Raw genomic sequence first — 19796 nt, 5'->3', positions numbered from 1 at the left:
TAGCTGACTGAGCCCCCCCGGCGGGTAGGTTAATCTATGCGACGCGGTCATACTTGTCAAGCCAGTCTTCAATGTCTTCGAAGGCTGCACCGCGATAGCGATCGGGAACCAGCGGATGAAGAACGGTTACCTGTTGCGGGCTGGGAGACCGGCTGCTTTGGGGTGCTTGCGGTGGGATGGTTTCGGCCATTGCCAGATGTGTGGAGATCCTGGGAGGTGGTTGAAGAGGGGAGAACTCCAGGGCATGACCTAGCAGTCGACGACTGAAACGATGCACGGGTGTCGTAACTGGTGACAATGCGTCCGGGCTAGATGAACGACTCCCAGAAGGAGTCCGGGGCATCAGGCGCTGTCAATACCCAGCACCTCCACCAGTGTCGCGGTACAACGCGAACAGAAGGCAGGGCGACGTTCTTCAAGAACAGCACAGGACGACCTGTTCCAACAAAACAGAACAGAGAAACGTCTTCTTCCTCTAAGAATCCCACTGACTCACTAGACGGAGTCCGTTAATGCCCCCATCGTCGTTGTCATCTGCCTAGAGCACGCGTGTCAGTATTTAACCATGCAATACTAGAGAGCAGATTTTTGCAATAATAATGCGATAGAGAACAATGACAATAATGCAACACAAAACAACCTAGTGAACATTTTCAAAAACTTGCACCAGGTTTTTGTCGTTATGTTGATGCACACATCTGCACACTGTGCAACAAGTGTTGTTATTTTGTTTTTTTATTTGTCACATATAATTTACATGATACATTTGTCCTGAAATACGTCATGTTGGGCTCCTTCAGTATTTTTATTTTCTTATTGTAACACACATGCCTATATATGTGTTCTGTTCCAGGGAACAAGCGCCACAGCAATCCCTATAACTGAAGCCACTATACTAGCCATTGCAGGTAAAAGATACAGGGTAAAAACACTAGGTAAGAGCATACCTAGGCCTCTGTTGCTGAAAAGGGGAACTGCTGGAAGGCGTCTGATGTCTGGCTATGAAGTTCCTTCATCTTCACAGCCGGCAATCAAACGGCTGCAGTCTTGAAACACAATTGAAAAATTCGACATAGTGATATCACATAGAGCGTGCAACAGCTGGCCCCAAGTTCCTATTGGATTATTTCCGCTGCTACGCTAAGTTTTGTATGCTGTTCAGCTTACATTATTGGTAAATTAGGCTTGCCAAAGCTTAATATTTTAACAGGCTTTGCTCTTTGCAAACTAAAGCCGTTACCCATCTCATGCAGCTATGCACTTAAGCCATAAAATGTTTACTGATCACCTAAACTGAATGGCTTCTAAGACAAAATATTTCTGGCACTTCTGACAGACATGAGGGGCAGATCGAGAACCTTAGCAAGAGAGTTGAAGTCTTAGAGACGCACCATGACGAAAATGAAGTTACAAGGCTCACTAAAGAACTAAACGAATTGAAGCAATACAGTCGGCGTCACAACATGGAAATTCACGGTATACCTTTCACTGAAAAAGAAAACCTTCTTGCAAAAATTAACAATCTTGCTCAGAAACTCTAACTGCCCCTGCTGAATGAGCGTGATGTGGAGGGTTTGTATCGCCTGCCAGCACCTATGAACAAAGTGCCGATCATTCTGATAAGGTTTTTCCGCCAATCTATGAAAGTAAATTGGCTTGCAAAGCGTAATGTTGTGAAGAAATATGATAAAGACATTTCCTTTTTCGATAACCTGACGGCACTGAATAGAAAGCTTTTATGGCTTGCCAAAACAAGCGCACGCGAACAAGGCTACCACTTTTCGTGGTGTTCAGATGTAAAGGTCTTTGTAAGGAAAGAACCTGGCGCAAGGGCAATAAGGATTGTCTCTGAAGAAGACCTTGAGCTAATTGCTTAAGTTGGTTTCTTTCTTTTGTTGTTGCTATTGTTTTTAACCCTTACGATGTAATATACTAGCGATTCCTTTAACACGTTCGTAAATGAAAACAGCTATTATAAATCTCTTTCCTTGTATCATTTAAATGCACAAAGCCTCAGAAATAAGATTGATGAAATTGAGGCTGATCTCATGCTCATAAAATGTCGCTTTGACATCATTCGATTTACGGAAACATGGTATACATCGAATAGCGATATTACACAGTTAACAGGTTATGACAACGTCTCTGTATTTAGGAAAGAAAAACATAGTGGCGGCGTATCTTTGTATATAAAACAAGACATTGACTATGAGGTTCTTCCGGAATTCACCGTAGTTTGTGATGATTTGGAACAGTTGGTGTGACGAACCATAATGCGATTATACTTCTCACATATCGACCCCCTCACGGATTAGTTAACGCTTTTCTTACTTACGTTGAGTCCTTTCTTGAATATGCTACCTTCACTAAACGGCATGTTATTATATTTGGTGACATGAATATTGATTTATTAAGAAACAATGCTTGCCAGGTGCACCTGCTCGAGTTTATGTTATCATATGGGTGTGAAGATATTGTAGACAAGCCGACACGAATCAGGCAACACTCCGAAACGCTCATAGACTTATGCTTTACTAATTTACCTTCAAATAAAATAACAACCGGTGTAATTTTGACGAGCTTAAGTGATCGCCTTCCTTTTTTGCCTTCTTTATCTTGGTGAAAAAAAATGGGTAGAACTAAATTCCTTCGACGAATGATCAATGAAAACAACATTGCGCAGTTCCGTTCACTGATGGCTGACGCCGTCTGGGATGATATATATAGTGAAAGTAACCCGTGTAAGGCATATGACATTTTTTTAGAGAAAGTGCTTCACCACTATAATAGTGCTTTCCCACTCGTGTCTATAAAAAAGCACAGGAGGATAAGAAAGGAGTGGATTACTCCGGTATTACAGAGACCTATAAACAGGAAAAACTGGCTGTTTGCTCGTTTCATAAAAACGAAAGATCCGGTTCATTTCACGGAGTTTAAAAATTCCGTAACAACTTAACTTCAGATCTTAAGAAAGCAAAATCAGCTTACTACGACAAAAAATTTTCCACAGTCATGAACAGTCCTAAATTATTGTGGCAAGCAGCTAACAGCATCATAAAAGGTGGCAAAGCACGCATTCCGACGGATTTTTACATCGACGGCAAATGAGTTTGTTTGCAGGTGTACCACTTGCAAACAAGTTTAACAAACATTTTCTTAATTCATACTCACCAAATTACTCACGAATGACCAAAGCGTTAGGCCTGTCGATTCATACGTTACTTCCACTAATTCGCTGTTTCTAATACCTACATCGGAGGAGGAAGTTGTAAGTGTTGTAAAAGCAATGAAGGATGGGTGCTCGCCAGGAAACGACGATATTAGTGTGCGTCCTATCACGGCCGTACTTCCATTTTTCGTAGGTGCTCTAGTACATATTTGCAATCGCATATTACAAACCGGTGTATTCCCTGACAAAATGAAAGTTGCAACGTAACCTTAATATTCAAAGGAGGAGGAAAAATGATTTCAATAATTACAGACCTATTTCTGTTTTACCGCTCTTTTCTAAAATCCCCGAACGCATAATATACACGAGGTTAAACAAATTTTTAAATGCTCAAAATATAATATGCAAACAACAATATGGATTGCAGGCTGGAAAATCATCGGAGGCAGCATTGCTATTCATAAAGGAGCGTATTTTGGAAAACTTTGAACAGAAAATGTATACACTAGGCATTTTTCTTGACTTTCGAAAAGCCTTTGATTCTATTAAACATGAAATTCTGATTTAAAAATTGGGAAAGTATGGTATCATAGGAATAGCACATGAGCTGGTAGACAGTTATCTGACAGAAAGAAAACAATACACTAGTATGAATCAATTTCTGTCAGATACAGGAATAATTAGGTACAGTGTGCCACAAGGATCTATACTTGGGCCCTTGTTATTTATTTTATACATCAATGATCTCGTTAACATCCCCCGAACACCTGATATTATCCTTTACGCGGATGACACTAATGTCTTCTTTTCTGGTCCAAATCTAGCCACACTTGAACAACATGCAAACCAGTGGCTGAGTCAGCTACAGATCTGGTTAAATAGCAACGCGTAAATAGGGCGTTGAAGACGGTATTCCGTGCCGCACCTATTGCCAAAAAATCGCTGTCCGACGCAGTTGAGGTACTGCCGTACTATCAACTTTACGATTTCTCATTGGCTGTACTTATTTTTCATAACATTAGGCATGATTTTACATCCTTCTTCACTAAGTACTTAAACAGGAACCTTACCCATAACTTGCGCACCGTATCTATGGTTTGGTCGAAGTCACGCACAAATTATGGTACTCAGATCACAGACAACCAAATAGTTAAACTCTGTAACACATATCCTTTTATGATCAACTGCATACAGGATTGCAAAACCCTTTCTCAATTTAAGAAAAGAATGAAATTGATGCTTTCTTCTCCTGCCTCTTTTGTTTAGAATTGTACCTTTCTTTTGTCTTGAGCAAGTGCAATTTGAATGATTTTCTACACCATTCTTTCTGTGAATTAGAATGATGTAATTATTGTATAATGTCAAATCATAGGATAATTTGTCATATGTAAAACAGTATGTATTGTAGAATTTTCACTTCTTGCCTTGATTTCTCAATGTAGAGCAGTATTCTGTCATGCCGATCTGCTGTCACGATTTGTGATCCCGAGGTGACGGCCCTGTCAGGAGGCATTGTTGCCTCCTTTTTGCACGCCTCGTGGACATACTGTACCATCTATGTATGTCCAAATAAACTGAATTGAATTGAAGTGTGATAAGATCCTGAGTTTGAAACTTGAAATTTGTGTGAATTTGGTATCTAGAAATCAAAGCTGTATATTTTTACTCAATGGCGCAGCAGCAAAACAATTAAACATTAAACAAGTCTAGGCTCCAGTGCACCGAGACGGCTGTTGAATAATAAGTGTACAAGCGCCGACTATATAGATATAGCATTGTACTCGCATGGGAGGCGTAGTCGCGACCTCAGCAAATAACACAGCCAGGGAGCTAAGCACCCGCGACCTATCGCCGCCAACGCTATGGCGTATATTGATGTGTTTCGTCACGCCAACCGCATCGTTTTCTTTCCGCCGAGAGTCGAGCGACGGCGTATCTGGTGATCTGAACCCAAGCGGAACACCTGTTGCCGCCAAACAGTATACGCTAACTAAATAGTTTTATTTCGATAGCAATTATATGGACACTTCAACTGGATTTCTGCCATCGGCGTCGTCGTCGCCGTCGCCGTCGCCGTCGCCGTCAGGTTCCCTATATATAAAATCTTCGCCGCGCGCCGTATGCCCGAGCGGAAGCGTGCGGGGACGCGCGCTATCACGGAGAGCGAACGCACTCAATCTCCCACGCGCAAGCAAGGAAGCGGGAAGACAGCGCCGGAGGGAGCTGGGGGGGGGGGCACTTCTACTCTGCCAGCAACCGCGCTCGTCGCTCGCTCGCACCGTCGCTTATCTCCACACGGCTCTGACCTTTATGCGCCGTGCATTCGCCGCTCAGTTTTCGTTGCAGCGATAGACCGCACGTACCTTCGCCCGCTGCTTGCTGCCAGCGTTTTGACAGTCATTGTCTGCAGTCATTCAGTGTGATCTATTCATGTTTGTTTGTGCGCGCTCAGACCACGCTTGTTCATTCAGTTAGTAATCGTCGGGCCACATTTTCCAACGCACGCTACACATGCAATGCTGCCCGGATCGGCAGTGCAGCGCTACAGGTGTGTCCCTTCGCACGCGCTGCCCACGGGAAGCGCTTCTCATCAACACCACCGTTTCACAGGCGCCTTCTCGTGGTCATCGAGTCTCTCTTCATATCGGTCTACTTACGGCGCAGCACACCTGCTTACTTAATCAGCTCATCTTTACTACAATTCATATTGCTACCAAAGCCGCTCACCTTACTTCGTATGGCATTGCTGTGTTGCTATCGCATTCATTGCTTCGCCCTTAGGGCGAAACTGTGACATTTTTTTTAAAGAGAACCATTTCCATTACGCTTATCGGTAGCTCGTGCGGCGTAGACTCGTAGTGCCGTTGGAAGCGCACAACACACCTTTAATAACCGAAGCGCACCGCTGATATCTGTTGCCCGCAGACCAAAGTCGACAGGTGCTGGCTCACCAAGCTGTGCGGCTACGCGCAGCAATCGCGCACTGCCTGCACATTCAGCGGCGTGGGCACGAAGAGAAATGCTACCACGCAGTGTACCGGCAAATCTGTACAGTGCGCGCTTGCTTAGCAAGCGACCTATTGCACACAATCGTACGAGGGGATCGGCGCCACGTACGCGGCAGCTAGCAAATACCGCGCACAAAGAAGCGCCGAAAGCCGCACACACGCGCATTGCAAGAACAAGCCGACACATTTTAAGTCCGCCGTTAGGCGGCGAAGCTTCGCGGCTTAGCTGGCCTCGCACTGCAAGTAACTTCTTTGGTATTGGCTTACGCTTGGGGAAACATCTCGCATGCTCAAAGCCATTCGATTAACAGACCTCAAAGACACGTCAAAGTTCATCATCATGTAAAATCATGTTTTCTAAGTACTCTCGCCCCACTCTAAGCACTCAACTCGCCTCGAATACGGCAAAGCTCGCACAAACACGGTGATCGTGCAAAGTGGTTCTGGACTGCCAAGTGTTGCGCTGAGGCCTTCAATAATTCGTATCAGTTCCTCTGCTCACTTACAACACATATGCCTCCACAGAACGTGCAGCGGTCGTTGAAAATCACTTACCGTGGAGTCTTGGGTGCTCAAAACTGCGAGAGACACCAACGACGGCAGAACAATGCGCCGATGCTGGTAATGGCTGCCGCTTGGTTGCTTCGAGCGCGTGCACTACGAAGAAGACCCGTCCGCGCGTCGCTTCGATGGTTTTGGCTTTAACCGTGGCATTCCCTGCAGCGCCTACAGCGCTAAAGTGGCAGAGCAAAGGCGCGGCTACTCCAAACAGAAAAAAAATCACCGCATATCCACGAAGTGAATGATGATGAGTGGGCGAAGCAGCGGAGAATCATTCGGGCCAAACGCCGGAAGCGTTCTCCGGAAGCCAGAGCTTGGCGTACATATTGTTACGGATGAGGCGTGTTTATTTACAGGTGATGGATGAGAGTCTAGGAAAGCAGTCCAGCCGCGGTTTCTTTCTGCGCTCCGCACACCAAAGAATTCGTCGTCCTCCTCTTCTTCCTTTCGCCTCAACCAAGGCGTTACATTCCCCGTTTCGCAGACGAAGCCCACCACGGGAGTTAGGGCTGAGTGCTGGCGTAATATCGCTTGAGGCGCGTAACATGGGCAAGTTGAGTAGCGCTAGAGCGGCGTCCTGGTGACCTTACACGGGCGACCACATACGTTAAATCGCTAATGCGGTCGATGACTGTGAAGGGACCGGTATACTGAGCCAGGAACTTTTGGCATAACCCTCGTCTGCGCTGAGGGGTCCACAGCCACACCGTCACCTTTTTCGAATGAAACTGAGTCATGGCGGCGGTCATACCGCTCCTTGGAGCGATCTTGTGATGCCAGAGTACGTAGTCGAGCAATTTGTCGTGCTTCTTCAGCACGGCACAAAGTTTCGGCAACTGAGTCCGCTGTATGGAGTGTAAAGGGGAAAATGGTATCCAGACAGCTGCGTGGTGTCCGAGCGTAGAGCAGGTAGAAAGGTGTGAAGTCCGTAGTTTCGTGCTTCGCTGTATTGTAGGCGTAGGTAATAAACGGTAAGATGTCATCCCAGTTCCTGTGATTGGATGATACATACATAGCCAGCATGTTGGTCAGGGTACGGTTGGTACGTTCGACAAGGCCATTCGTCTGGGGATGGTATGGTGTTGAGTGGCGGAACTGCGAAGTGCAGAGTCTAAGCAATTCTTCCACGGCGTCAGCGACGAATTGGCGACCACGGTCGCTGATGATAACGCGAGGCGGACCGTGACGAAGGATTACGTAGCGTAATAAGAAGGCAGCGACGCAGGTAGCGGTGAAGGAAGATATCGCAGCTGTTTCCGCGTATCTAGTTAGGTGATCGACACAGACGATGACCCAGCGTTGTTGTTCGAAGATCGTGGAAACGGTCCTAACAGATCGATACCAACTTGCTCGAAAGGTGTAGTAGGCGGCGCTACAGGATGAAGAAGGCCTTGCGGAGCACTTGTCGGTCGCTTGTGACGCTGGCACTTGTCACAGCTCGAGACGTATTGCTTAGTGGAATGTCGCATCTTAGCCCAGTAAAACCGCTCCTGTATTCGATGTAAGGTGCGAATGAATCCAAGGTGGCCTGACGTCGGATCATCATGCATGACACGGAGAATGTCACATTGCAGGCTTTGGGGAACAACCAGTAAATACCGCGCGCCACTTGCTGAATAATTTGTCTTGTATAACAGTCCATCGCGAAGGCAAAAGCGACCACTGGCCTTGGGACTGCAGGCATCGGCGAAAAGGGGGTCCAAACATAAGTCGTTGCGCTGTTCCCGCTGGAATACGGTGGCGTCAGGAAACGCGTGAGAGACAGCAGCAAAGCAGGTGTCGAGGTTGTCCGCGTTATCCTCTGTTGTCGACAGTGGAAGGCGAGAAAGACAGTCAGCGTCGGCATGACGTCTTCCACTTTTGTACGACACATTGAAATCAAATTCTTGGAGCCGCAAAGCCCAGCGTGCTAGACGACCGGAGGGGTCACGGAGGGTAACAAGCCAACACAAGGAATGGTGGTCGGTTACAATTTTGAATGGACGCCCGTAGAGGTAGCAACGAAACTTTTGAACAGCAAAGACAGCCACTAAGCATTCTTGCTCTGTCACAGTATAGTTTCGTTCAGCCTTGCTGAGAGAACGGCTCGTATAGGCAACCACATACTCTTCATTATTATGGCGCTGAACAAGCACTCCACCGATGCCAATTCCGCTGGCGTCACTGTGCACTTCAGAAGGAGCAGACGGATCGAAGTGACGAAGAATGGGTTCTGAAGTCAGCAGGAACTTGAGTTGAGAGAATGCCGCGTCGCATTCAGGTGTCCACTCGTATGGGCTGTCTTTTCGCAATAGGCTTGTCAAAGGATAGACAATGTCCGCGAATCTGGGCACGAACCGTCGAAAGTAGGAGCATAAACCCAGGAAGCTGCGGAGTTCTTTTAGTGACTGAGGTGGTTTAAAGGCACTGACTGCTTCTATCTTCCGGGGGTCTGGCCGGACACCGTCTTTGTCAACCAGGTGACCAAGGACTAATGCTTGTCGTTCGCCAAACCGGCACTTCTTGGAATTCAAAACCAAGCCGGCCTTTTCGACGCAGTCTAAAACGAGGTTTAAACGGGTGCTATGCTCTTCGAAAGTACGTCCGAAAATGACAACGTCATGTAGATAGCACAAACATACCTCCCATTGTAAACCACGAAGAATGGAGTCCATAAATCTTTCAAAAGTAGCGGGGGCATTACAAAGCCCAAACGGCATAACATTAAATTGATAAAGTCCATCAGGCGTCACGAATGCAGTCTTCTCCTTGTCAGCAGGGTGCATAGGGATCTGCCAATACCATGATCGTAGATCTAGTGAAGAAAAGTAGGAAGCCGAATGCACACAATCTATGACATCGTCTATCCGAGGTAGTGGATATACATCTTTTTTTGTGAGCGCGTTCAATCGTCTATAATCAACGCAAAACCGCTAAGAGCCGTCTTTCTTCTACACCAAAATGACAGGTGCTGCCCAAGGGCTGCACGATTCCTCAATAACGCCCTTCTGCAACATATCCTGAACTTGTTCAGCAATAACTTTCCGCTCCGAAGACGACACTCGGTAAGGTTTTTGTCGGACCGGATGAGCAGAACTTGTATCGATTCTGTGCTGAGCTCGAGAACAGGGTAAAGATGGTCGCTTCTCCTTTTCGCAGAAGTCAAACACAGAAGCATGTCTTTCCAATAGCTCAACCAATCTTTGTCGCTCGTGTGACCGTAGGTTCTTACTAACCATCTTCAGAATCTGCGACTCGTAGGAGCAACTGCATTCGTGTGCGGCCAAGCGTTTTTGATCGTCGTCGTCAACGGCAGCGATAGAATTTCCGTTGGCACCATCAAAGATGGCGAGCTTCATTCCTCGAGGAAGTATAACAGGCACTGGCGAACAGTTAAGTGCCCACAAAGACGTGACTCGGTTGCTAATCGACACAATACAGCGAGGCACTAAGATGTCTTTCTTAGCACACTGACCGGTGAGAGGTTGAAAGATGGCATCAAAGGGAGATACGGCAGAGACGGAAGCGAACACGGCAACTGACCGCATGCACCATGGTGGCACTGTCACTTCATCGGAAACAACCAGTGTGTCTTCCGCGGGTGGCAGCTCGTCACAGAGGGCAGGAAGAACTTCACTGCTGACTGAAAGTTCGCCGGTGCCACAGTCGACGAAAGCGCCACACTCTTGCAGAAAGTCAATACCGAGAATAACGTCGTGTGTACACCGCTGCAGAACCAGGAATTCAGTTGGGAACACCTTTCCGGCCAACAAGACGTGAACGACGCAAACTCCCAGAGGATGAAGTATTTCTCCGCCGACACCACGAAATCTTGTAGATTCGTGCCAAGAAAACATAACATTTTGGCCAATGCGATCTTTAAAGGAACGACTCATAACAGAAATGGTTGCACCAGTGTCCACTAAAGCCGTTGCACATACTCCATCTATTAACACCTTTATCTTGTTCCTAAACATCGTAACTGGCGGAGGCAGCTGAGGTAAGTCATTTTGTGCGACCTCACCTCCATCGGTCGCGCCGGCTAGTTTCCCGGCGGTGGCGGTGGTGATAGCCGCCGTCGCGGTGAAGGCGAGCGGCGTGGTCGGGCGGACGGAGGTGTCAAACTACGCTCAGAAGCGGGTGAACTATTGCGCCGATTCTCTTGCCGTGAGGTTCTCCTGGAATAGGCGGACCAGGGATCGTTGTTGTGACCATTGCCGGCGCGAAGAAACGTTGATGGCGGATCGTATCGGGATGTTTCCCTGCGCCGACGACAGAACCGAGCTATGTGTCGGGTAGCACCACAACAATAACACACAGGAGGTTGGCGATATGCGTTGTACTCCTGAAAAGCATTGTCGCGACGCTGTGGGACAAATGCATCTTCACGCGGCTCCTGGTGTGTAGTGGCCGGCTGACGAGGATAGCTGAAGCGGCGTTCGTACCGCGACTCTGGGTAGTGATTGGGCTGCGGCCTCGGTGGCGAGCGAGAACTGTAGTTGTAGTCCTCTACGCCCGTTGCAGCGATGGAAACATGATGAGTGGGGGCTGGGATTGGCGCAGCATCATAAGGTGTCGAGTTCACGTGTCGGGTGAACTCTTGCCGTACTATCTTACGTATTGTAGACGCGAGATCAAGGGACGTGTAGTCGTCAACACTCGCAACGGTAGTCACATTCGGTAACCGACCGAATTTAGGCGTGATACGTCGCATCTTCAGGGTCTCGAATGTACGACAATGCCGTATGACGTCAGCTACTGTAGCAAGGTTCTCTTTGCCGATGAGAAAGTGGTATACATCCTCGGCAATTCCTTTTAAGTGGTGGCCGACCTTGTCCTCCTCTGACATGCGAGGGTTGACCTTCTTGCAGAGCTTCAATATAGCCTCAATATACGTCGTGCACGTCTCGCCTGGCACTTGGGCTCTTTGCAGCAGCGTTTGTTCAGCCTGCTTCTTCTTCGCGACTGAGTCCCCAATACACTCCGTTATTTCCGACACGAACCGATCCCAAGTCGTGAGGGTGTCCTCATGGTTTTCAAACCACACCAGTGCCGTGTCCGTTAAGAAAAACACGACGTAGGACAGCTGAGTTGCCGCATCCCAATGGTAATAGTTGCTCACCCGTTTGTAGTGAGTGAGCCACTCATCCACGTCCTCGCCAGACTTGCCTCCAAATGTACGAGGCTCTATCAGGTGCTGACGCTGCCAGGGACCAGCCGCGGCTGAAGCAGGTACCGAAGGGGCCGCTGTAACCAGGGCAGGCGCTGCAGCTGTAGGAACTGGTACAGTCCGGGTTCCGTCTTCACTGCGAGACATCTCGACCACCAGCGGCAACGGCGGCAGTCCCGCAAGGCGGCGACTTCAGCGCAGATCAGGTGGTTGCAGAACCGTGTTGCGTGGTTGAGTACCCAGCACCTTCCACCACAAAACTGTTACGGATGAGGCGTGTTGATTTACAGGTGATGGATGAGAGTCTAGGAAAGCAGTCCAGCCGCGGTTTCTTTCTGCGCTCCGCACACTAAAGGATTCGTCGTCCTCCTCTTCTTCCTTTCGCCTCAACCAAGGCGTTACAATATATATGTAGATATATACACCGTACATGTGGGCAGTACACATGTACACATATACATCCTCTGGTATACACAGTATAAAGGCAAACCAGAGCTACGGACAACGGAATACGAGGGACAAGGCTCGGCCCTAAGGTGCTTCGCCCCTAAAAGAGCGCGGAAACACATTGCGCGGGATATTCGAATCCGACTGCAGAAATAATTATACTGAAATTGTCACTCGGGGTGACAGCCATGTTGGTCATAGCAGGCTGCTGAGTTGTTCTTTTAGCTGTTTGCCTCGGGTCACATATGGGCGTGTTCCAGCACTCCCTATCTACCCGACGCCGGTATTTTTTGAAAAAACCCCCATTTCACTACCACAATGTCCCCTTAATGTTCCGCTGAATGAAGTCGGGGATAAAATAATGGTTCTAGCTTATTTTACTCCTTCTCGTGGGAGCACCTATCCTGAGTGTGGGAGGAAAAAGGGCATGTCGGCTGTGAAAACGCCCATAAGGAATTGCATTGTGGCGCAAGGAAAACAAGAAGGAAAATCAAGAAGGAGACAGGATATGGAGACAGGATAGGGCACCCTATCCTGTCTCCTTCTTGGTTTTCCTTCTTTTCCTTGCGCCACAATTCATTCGTTTAGCTATGCACCAACTAGCTCAATGCACTTCCTTGATAAAGGGCTAATTTGTGTTTACAGTGCAGTGTTCTGACAACAGTTGCCGCGGTTATCGAGTGAGATGTGTTCATGTTTGCATGTGCGCGTGTGCCACCGTGCTTGTTAATTTAGTTAGTTTGCCTATGTTTACAAGTTTATACAGCCGATAAAACTAGTATCCTTACTTTCTATAGCTGTCCACTAATCTGCTATCGCAATCGATGCTTCGCCTTTCGGGCGAAACTGCAACTTTTTTTATAGGGCAAGCAGTTAAGTGGCATACGAATATCTGTGGGATGAGAGGAGCACCAAAATGGTGACGCCAGTTATATGACGACGATGACATGATTTATGCCCCAGGCATTCGACGCAAGTTTAAGACATGCCAATTACTAGGTGCTACATAGGTATTGTATGGCTTTGCAAGAATGCATGGAAGATGGGTTGTTTTAATTCCACTAGAGGAATATTGTCGCATACCACCTAATACTAAATCATAACAGCATTGTCCACGAGCAAAATTATTGAAGCTGGTATTTATTAAGAGTATATGTGATGCCACGGTGAATACTTCATCCAGTGCGCTCTATTGCCAGCACTCATTAGTCCTGCAACAATGTCTCAGCAATACCTGTTGAAGGACACAATTAATGTTTCTAAATGTATTCCAGATTCTCTTACGTATGACGTGGTACTACGATTTCACTGAGGTTTTATCGTTGAAATAATTGTGCGTACTAACTGTTTACAGTTACGCGCGTGTTAAGCTAATAAACAGGAGTAATACGAGTGTTACGAGCATGAATTGGCAAATGTGAGGTTGTTACGGCCAGTTCGAAATTACTCGATGTAATAGTCGTTGCTTCTACATGGTCTTACATCTCTGGTCCGGAAGTGTTTCTTCTTCATTAGTGTTAGTACTGACTTAGTCATTCAATGGCGAATCGGCTTACTATAATACTTCGATAGCTTTAATAATAACATTGATTCTCACGATGTGCGCAAACCACACGAATCGCCTGTCTGGCGTCTCCACGTGCCGTACCGCGAGAGTTACGAACAGATGCCCAACAATCAACTGACTATTTAGACAACAGCATTGTGATCACACCGAAAAGTTTTGTGAGTAAAACTTCTTTAGGCCCCACTAAGCTTCGCGGAGTGGCTGACGGAGTCCGTGAATGAAGGAAATTCATTATTATTTTTGATTATTGAAAATCCGCTCATATCTGCCACCTATACTCAACTCACATGGGAACAAGTGGAGCAATACGACGAGGACTGCTACATGTATTGCTGTCCTTGTATTGCGCCGCTTGTTTCCGCTTAGACGCGAACAACAAACTATCTCAAAACAAGATTTTGCTAAATTTGTAGTGTTACATGATCCTTCATGCTCCGCGCCACTGCCGTCTTCGTATTCAACATGAATTCGCTTGCTATCGTAAATGGCAATAACCAAACCAGCTGATGTGGTCATTAAAACCGCTCCCTTTTAGTGATCGACGAGGGTTCAGGAAACGTATCCTCGTATGTAATTTTTCTGGCAAAATGACCTACTGAACCTCGTTGCATGATGAAAAGCTGTGATAGCGCTGTTTCAGACCACCAATGTTCACATGGTTCACCACACTGCATAAATAGTTGTGTCGGGAAGCACAAAGCAGCTGCCTTATAACCATGTTCGCGTGAAAACGACGTAGCGGTTTTGGTTGTGTCAACAGCATTGCGCGTGAAACCCAAACTGCGCAGTGAAGCCTGTAGGCGCCATGCACTTCCGGGGCTACATGGGTCTGTGAAAGCTGTTTGCTTGCTTTTTTATTTATTTATTCAGTATTCAGCCACTCTGTGGTTTCACTGAAGCAGCTGTGATTTGTGACGAGATGGTTGCCAATCAAGCTGGTCTCAGTAAGTATCACCGTGCTTACAAGTTAAGTAGACATTGTAACAAAAACGTTTCCAAGGTATTACCTGCACCTGGGGTGCTATGCAGGATGCGCCGAGTTTGGCGAAACTCGGGATCTTCCCGAGCTCTGGCGACGCCCCACGATGAAAGAACTAATGGTAACAAGACAAAGCTTGTCCATCGGCACGCCTCCAGTTTCATTGGTTTATCTAGATTCACTCTGGGTGGCTATCATCTCCTGGGCGTTGCCATATGGGCGGTCGACCAACTGGGGCTCAGGTGATCATACGGTCGGTGAATGGTAGCACCTTCTTTCACTTTCTTGTCGTTCCACCGAGTGTATTACAAGCACGAGCAAGTTATAAAATAAATGTATTTAGTATGATAATATTAGTCACATTAATGTGGGTTATGAGCATTTTAAAGTTTACAATATGTGCACTGAATGTGTATTAGACTAATTTGCCGTTTAATACGTTTCGCGTTATACCACGAGGGGACGCTCGCCCTCCTCTTTATTCCTCTGGATTGGATTGGCGCGGCTCGCTACGTGCTTGCGCTAGCATTTCCGAGCACAGATCGTTGTGCGCTGGTTCTCGCACTAGGCTTTCAACAGATCGCTCGTTGCTCCTTCTCTTTCCTCTGGATTGAATTGGTGCGGCTCATTACGTGCTTGCGCTCCCACTTCCGAGCACAGATTGGTGGGCGCCTGGTTTTCACACTGGTCTTTTAACACATCGCTTGTTGCTCGCGCTAAAGTAAGGCAGCGAGACGAATGCGCGTCGGCTAGCGCAGAAGTGGTTTGCCACGCGCTTACCGTGTAAGCACTCACGAATGCCGGAAAGCACTCATACAAGGGTCAGAAAACTACGCTTTATTTTCTTTTACTTTGTGATGCACCTTCATACTGGCTAGCGCCGAGCGATGGCTACCAACAAGCACAGGGTAGCCCCGAGCGATCCGTGGCTTCTAACAAACGCAAGAAAGGGTCTTTGCGGGGCACGTGGCCATTGACTGCCACCACATCCATCCCAGGTGGGATTCCAGCCTCGGTGCAGTTACCGTGTACCCACCGCGGACGAGGTGGCGCTTCACTTTTTGTGAATAACTTTGTATTTTTCCACGCGAACGCCCATGATGGGGTCCACAAAGTTCACGCCGTGGTTGACTGTCTACCAATGCAGATTTAGGGATAGCCCCGTAAGCATCCACTAAATTTAGGATACAGTGGTAAAGGGCCAATTCTTCACTATGAATAATGGTCCCCCGTTGAACACTGGGTGCCATAATAGCGCCTAGCGTCGCCGCCTTTCGTCGGTCGACCTTGAAAGCCGCAACACCCTTTGGTCGCGCAGACCATGCCGAAGACCTATGGACCACCATCTTTAACACGGCCGTAATTTTGGCGGCTCAGCGGAACGTTGTCGCCCGTGATTAGGCGGCCTCGATTGTACTTTTTCTCGCCACGAAGAAGGCACTCGTCAATTTGCGCTATCTTCCCGGGGCCACCGAATAGAGGTTGCGCCAGCAGCTCGTCTCTCGCGACCTCACGGGGGTAGTTCCTCCAGTCGGCGATGACGTGCTCTGATAGAGGAGACTAGTCGCCGGTCATCTCCTTCAACAGCCATATGTCTACGCTTTTGCTCACGCAGTATGTGAGCCAAATCATTTGCCACCTGAAGAGGTGGTCGTTCGGACGGCCGAGAGGGTCCATGTTCACGAAGTAACTTCCTTCGCCTCTCTACCTGTGCAATGAAGTGGTACCGTGTAACGGCCAAAAACTGCTTTCGGCACCTGTTGCACCGGAAGGTAGCCCAGCGTCCATTCTGAGTCTTCCTTCATAATGTGACCACTTCGCCTGCGCAGGTTGGTTGGTCCGGGTTGTACCCCAGGTGCTCGCAGGTGCCCCAGTACTCCGATGACGATGCCGGACCTGGCCTGGGGCTGGAGCGTGGTGGTGGACGAGCAGCGTTTGAAACAGGAGAGAACCGAAGCGATCTTACGAACTTGTCCTCCGCAGCCTAGTCACACCACTCTGTGCTCGGAAAGCATAATTTGCGCGCCACGCTGTCTCCGCAGACGACGGCCTTCACCTAATTCGTCACACAGCCAGCGCACGGACGTTTTGGAAAGCCAAAGTTTTGGAAAAATGACGCTGAACCACTATGTCAGTTATCTACGGGAACGGGTCCAGACGGTGTATTGACGCTTGCTGTCGCTGGATGCGATGAGACAGGCTGCTGCCGCCGCCTTGTTCCCGAGTTCAACTCGAGGGGGGCTTCGCGATGTACGAGTTTGGCACGAGTTCGCCTGTCAATTAAAACCATAGGTCACACCCCACGCGAGGCATGTAACTCTTGAGCGCGCACCCACCACAGTTGAGCCACGCCCAACTTATTGTTTGGCACCAGGGACGCGGTGCGGAGAAGAGAGGCATCTACAATCTTGACCGCCGAGATAAAGCACGCACTACTCAATGTACTATCGCGAGCAATATGAGCTCGAACACGGGAGCGCGTGGAAAATAGCCTCAAAACCTAGATAGCGTCATACGTGGATGGCGCTGCCGAAACCGGAGGTGAAAGGAGGGGCGCTCTTCCGCTAACTGTTGGCTCTCCCGCTTCGCTAGCGTACAAAAAAAAATGACAAAAGTGGCGTATCCGAACGCTCAGCCAACACCGCCTAGATTTAATACAAGCATGACCTGTGCATTATGGAAGTCTACGTCACAGCCGATATCTCAGCAGCTGCAGAGCTTGATGGGTCATTTGATGTAGCTGTGCGCGTTGATGTGAATTGATATCACCGCTAGCGGCCAGTGACATGCTACCAGCTACCGTTTTGCAGCAATGATATCGAGGCGGGAGTGTGAACAGCCAGCGGAAGCGCGGCGCCCTTTCCGATTTGTTTCCAAAAGCGGCCGCTGCAAATCGGCCGATGTAGGGTTCGAGGCTATTTTCCACGCGCTCGCGTGTTCGAGCTCATATTGCTCACGATAGTACTGTGCGCCGATGTACTGTGCGCCGACTATCGCTGGCTTGTACATACGCGTATATCTTCTCGGGTTGTGATGGCCCCACGACATGCCTGCATTGTGGCGACGTAGCCAACAACAAATAATTATCGGCACGTCACTGTAGCTGCTTGCAAGGTGTCGATGCGCCGTGGTGGACGACGATGCTGAGGAGTGCGTGGTGCTTTCCAACGACAACGTATCACAGCTGTCATTTGAGATGACTGATCTGTTATCGGCTATGTATCGGCTATGTGTAGTGTCGCTAACACGGCCAGCGTCGGGCATCGCTCGCTTTTCTAGACCCATTACGATGACATTTCTTCATCACAAGCACCGCACACTAAACAGTTGCAACACATTCGTGCGTTCGTAGGCTAATTTTCTAACTGCACACAAGAGGCCATCACCCGCCAAAATGCAATTATTGCGGTGTCGTTACGATATCCATCTGCGATCGCTGTTAGCTCCAGCAGAAACACTCGGCAAGCACCTTGGAGTGCACAACACACTCAAAATACTGCGTATATGCGCAGACAGGCACCTTCACTGGGCAATTATGATGAAAAGCAATTATTGTGACGCTGGGCAGCACGCTCTTCTTCACAATGCATCACGGAGGCTTCGCGCACAGAAATAAACTGATACCGTACATCCATTTTGCAGCGACAGCCGTTGCTCCCCTCTCTATGGCTAGAGTCTCGTTTTTCGTTGGTAAAGCGGCGGCCTTAATAGCCTCAGTGAAGCGCCTGCGGTGAACAGCCATGCCGCGGCGATGCGTTGCCCTTCCCCTAATAGACAGGGAATGGTCGCATCATTGTCCTGACTAACTTAATCGAGAATAGCACTGCAGCGCCCCTGGCGAATTCTCACCGTATGAACTCCCTCATGCGTGCGACCCTCTAGAATGGATCCGCTTGTAAGCTGTCGCCACTCACGGCAAAAAAGTGCAAAATCCAATAATTCGCTCGATCTCCGTTTGTCATCAGAAATTTATAGCATGGAAAATTTAATAATTCCCTCGATCTCCGTTTCTCATAAGAAATTTATAGCATTGACAACTAAAAAAGATACTTTAGGAAATAAATTGTTGATTATTTTATTTGTTGTATTTTAAAGTATTCGACTGAAGGAAAGTGTAGGCGTAAGAATGCGCCGCATGTGCCCTGTTCGCATGCGACAGAGGATGGAAAGATAAGGTCCGAAAGAGGAGGCACGCCCTTGACGCGCCTGAGAAAGGTGTGGCAAGCGGCTCACAGCAAGTGTGGAGATAAACAGCGGGACAGTCACGGTATTGCTAAATTGCGATAATGCGTTGATAACAATACGCGGCTCTCGCGCGTTTGGTTGCGCAGTCTTTATGCGTGAAACGCCGCGCATGGTGTGCTCATGTTTTCATACGCGGCTTTATCTCGACATTTCTTTTGGCCCGTTGTCCTTGCGCTTTCCTTGCTATCTCCGTTCACTGACTGCCATCGAGCAAACTCGGGTAAAACTCGTGCGAACGAGAAACTCGGCGCATCCTGCATAGCACCCCTGATGCTATCAAGGTTCTGTGCAGCCTACGCTCACTAACTGCGAAAGTGCACGTACGCTTGCCGGCGCGAAATAGCTCGTGCCCATGCTGTTCACGCATGCGCAGATGCTGCAGGATAGATCGTACTCGTTGAAGCGCTTTCAGTTTTCAGTATCTTCTCCAGACAAATGTTGGTACGCTCGCTGCCTCGCAAAAATATGAAACGATGTCTACCAAGGCGAAAATAGTGAGCCAAGTGGGCGCGCGCTGGAGCGCGTCTTGTAAGTTGAAACCGCCACTACACGCGAGGTGCCGCAAACGCAAGGCGCGTGGACGCGAGCTCTCGCGCACCGGGACGCGTACGTGTAGTTTGGCCTTAAGGCGCGTGCCGTGACTGTGTCTCCTGACTCGGCGAGGAAGCTTT

At 48.3% G+C, this 19796-nt stretch overlaps 1 protein-coding gene across 1 annotated transcript in view; it reads left to right on the top strand.

The window, feature by feature from the left end:
• Positions 1-19796, top strand: part of LOC119454426 (glutathione hydrolase-like YwrD proenzyme) — a 109689-nt gene that overhangs the window by 8796 nt on the left and 81097 nt on the right. The window lies entirely within an intron of this gene.

The sequence above is a fragment of the Dermacentor silvarum genome, chromosome 5 (genome assembly GCF_013339745.2).
Source record: "Dermacentor silvarum isolate Dsil-2018 chromosome 5, BIME_Dsil_1.4, whole genome shotgun sequence".
NCBI classification, from domain to species: domain Eukaryota; kingdom Metazoa; phylum Arthropoda; class Arachnida; order Ixodida; family Ixodidae; genus Dermacentor; species Dermacentor silvarum.
Note: the sequence above shows the minus strand (reverse complement) of the source record. Positions and strands in the feature narration are given on the sequence as shown.